Genomic DNA, 3993 nt, shown 5'->3' on the forward strand with positions numbered 1-3993 from the left:
TCTACTTGTTCACACTGGAAAGTTAGGTGAAAATACATTCACAGATTTATTGCTAAACCCTGGATGCTTGGACTTTCCTTAACAAAACAACGAAAAGAAATACGTTTAAGATATTCCTAAATCCTGTCTGCATCAGAAATGTCAGATATTAAGAATACTATGTCTAGTTAGTCCATCACCTAGGAAGTTTCCCTGGCTCCTGTGGTCTCCTGGTATCATGAGTTGAGGTAGTCCAGCTGTTTGACACAAAAGATGAGAGACTGACTTTGTGGAAAGAGGAACATGAGAGATTGACGTCATCTTGCCTATTGCAATGTGAAATAATGGCTCTCCTGGTGTCCGTGGCTTTTTCCACACTTTAGACTGGGCACTAGCAGTGGGTGAGTTGAGGCAATATTGTCCAATGGTTAGCATAGCACAATCCAGTGTTGTCAACATCTGTCACACTCAAATCTTCTTGGAGGCCTTGCAGAAGCTACTGCCAGGATTTTGGGACTCTGTCACAATAAGCTTGTACATGTTAAAATGCCAGATTCATCAGATCTCTGACAAGCTTGAGGGCCAGAATGTCTGAATTACTCATTGTCTATCTTTATCAACTGCTCTAAACTGTGTCCTAAGATGCATGTTTTAGGAATATATATTTTAAGTAGATCTATATAGGCAAATTTTATGGTTACCCATCCTAGGCTTAACCTTAAAAAACCTAAACAAAGACACTAGGTTAAAAGTCAACATCTTAACCAACTACAGTTAACATAACTTTAAATCTGCTCTTTCTGAAATAAAATCAGAGCAAATATTTTAATCAGATGCAGTATGTAGAGAAGTTAGCAAATCATGCTGATCCTACCACTTGCAATAAAAGTGAACAGTAAACAGCTTAAAGGACAAAAGTGGCACTTAGCACTAAACAGGAAACTGAATACAACTAGCTGCCCTAAACAAAGATGGCACCAAAACAATGATGGTTCTACTCCCTTTATCTCTGAACCAACATGGTGGCTTAGCCACCTGATGCCACAGCTCTGGCTGGCAAAATAAAATATACCATTAGGTGCTGCTGCTGATATAGCAAACATTGTGGAGCATCCATAATCCCTGATAACCAAAGGTTCTAACACTGTAACCAAACAAGCCCCAGACCTAACCACATAACAACATTTTAAACTATATGAAATATTCTGGCCACACCAAACCTATCAGCCAGTATTTTCCCCCTTAAAAGAGCATAAGAAAACATTTTGCAATGCAGAATCACCAGCCTTTTAAATGAAGTACAACATATTTTTAAATACAGTTCTTTCTCAAATCATATTTACTCTCTGGTTATTTATACATACACTAACATTTTGCAACATTCTATATAACTTCAGGTTCCTAGCTTCATTCTTCTGGCTTAACCAGACACTCTTACTTTAGACAAGCTATTCTTTTCTTTAATGATTCTTGCTCTCTCTCTTGTTTTTAGAAAACATAAAAAACTCTCATCAAAATCCTTTCCATCCTGACATGATCCTGCTGGAGCCCAGCATCCACAATTTGTTTTTTATAGGCAAAGCAAAAACAGTCATATTAATACAAAATAAATTCTGAAACTGCTCAACTCTTTTTCTAAAATTACTTCCATTTGGCAGATATGGTCCAACGTTACATAAACAAACTCTAAGGAATTTAGAATAAGTTTTAAGGAACTTGATTAAACTTCTTTTTTTTCTCTGACTCAACGTGAGGACCAGGATGGAAACATTTTTTTTTTCAATAAACAACACAGCTTAACAAGCAAACAGCTCACCACAAGATACACTGTGAAAACTGTAGTTTTCTCAATTAGTGCAAACCATATGGCTTGGTTTCATTTAGTAAAATTAATAAAATAAATACTACTTTTTCCTCCCCAAAACAATGGAGAAACTGTTTCAAATTTTTTGTTAGACTACCCAAGACCATTGTCTAAAATGTCTGATGAATTTTAAACATTTTATAGCTTTAAATATTTAAACATTTTCTAAAACCTGTTTTTGCAATATCAAAATAAAGTATTCCTTTTTGTAGGAGAGAAGTTTCAAGGCATAACCATAATTTTAAAAGACAAAACCAAATTTTAAAACCAGAATTTACCAGTGCAAAACATTTAATTTTTAAAATCAATACCAACATAAAATAACTCATTAAACTAGAATGAAACAAAAATTATTTGACTAAGATTCCCTTTATTTTTTCCACCCCAACCATGTGACCATCAAGATCACATTGCAATTCACTGGGCAATCTCAAGATGGTGGTGAGGCACATCATATACCACCTGGCAAACCAAATGTTGCTATTTAAACATATGCATTCATAGACCTCATAAACACATAGTTACATATATACATTTTAAACAAGTCTGAATTTAAACTTTAAACATACCCAATTAATTTTGATCAATTAACCATGACCTACACAGCATAAGATTAGTCAAAAACAAACATGATGGCCATACATATATTTAAACAGAAAGACAAAACTTTACTTACTTCCTCCAGTACTTTCTTTTTAAGTGCTTTATTTTCTCACTGTAGTTACAGTTGCTAGGAAACTGGCCCATCCTCTTAAGGAGGGACATCAGATCATTAATGGTTTGGGGACCTTCCTATAGCCAATCATTTCAAAATGTAGCATTTTGACCAAAAGATGCTTGCCAGGCAGGGATCTTACCTGTCTTGGGCATGTTCAGAGGAACCAGAATCTATGAATAACCCAACTAACCTGGGCACAGAGCACTCTGCTTCCACCGCTTCAGTGTTGTTCGTGTGTGGGCTGCAGCTGCAGCTTGTAATTTATAATAAAAAGAACCTCATGTTTTTACAGCAGAGTCTGTTTATTCCAGGTCTTTTGGGGTTCATGAAGTGGGCAGAATATTTTGGGGGCACGGCTGAGATACCAAGACTCAAGGAACCAGACCTGGAGGTTTTATATGCTGGTCGTAAGTGTGTAAATGTCTCTGTGCAATATTTGTATGTGCAGTACTTTCTGTTCTCTATTCTGAAAATTCTCAGAGCACGGGGTGTCAGTATCTGGGTAGCAAGACGTAATCAATGTGGACAAACTGGTGGTCACAGATGCTGAGTCTCGGGAGGTCACCTCTGGCTTCATCAATATTTTGGTGAGTGAGTAATCTGTCTAGTCTGTTTTGTTATTTTTTTTGTGTGTGTGTGTGTATGTTGGAAGTGAAATTTTTAGACCTTTGCCAGACACACTTAGAATATGGAGGAGAATGGTGACCTTGTACTCCTGGCTCCCATGCAGGGAATGGTCACCCCTCCACACTGTAAACTCTGGAAGGCCTGCTCTCACAGGCCCAGACTGCCTGGTCCCAGTGAGTACTAGTAGGTGTTCCTGAGGCAACAGCCCATTCTTGATGTCTCCTGGGGCATCAGGGCCCATGCCTCCTGCACCCACTGGGGTGTAGCAGGAGGAGGAATCAATAGGTTGGGCCTGCCTCAGAAGAATCAGTTTTGGTCCCAGGAAATTTGGCCAGCTGGTGTCTTATGCTCTGTGGGTCATGGTTAACATGATCAAAAATAATTGGGAATGTTTAAAGGTTAAATTCAAACTTGTTTAAAAATGTATATGTGTGCCTATGTGTTTATAAGGTTTATAAACACAAATGTTTAAAGGCAACAATATAGCTGCCAGGTGGTATGGCTCCACCATTTTGGTAGCCACATGTTTCCTTCTAGATTAAAAGGAAGGGTTATTTTAAATTGGCATTGGCTTTTGAGATTGGATTGTTTTCACTGGTGAATTCTGGTTTTAAAATCTGGTTTTGATCTTTAAAATTATGGTCATACTTGGTGACATTTGTCTCCTACAAAAGGGGTACTTAATTTTAATATAGTAAAAACAGGTTTTAGAAAATATTTAAATATTTAAGGCTATAAAACATTTAAAGTTTATCAGGCATTTGGGTATGAAAATGATCTTGGGTAGTCTAACAGAATTTTTAAA

The sequence above is a fragment of the Meriones unguiculatus genome (genome assembly GCF_030254825.1).
Source record: "Meriones unguiculatus strain TT.TT164.6M chromosome Y unlocalized genomic scaffold, Bangor_MerUng_6.1 ChrY_unordered_Scaffold_25, whole genome shotgun sequence".
NCBI lineage: Eukaryota > Metazoa > Chordata > Mammalia > Rodentia > Muridae > Meriones > Meriones unguiculatus.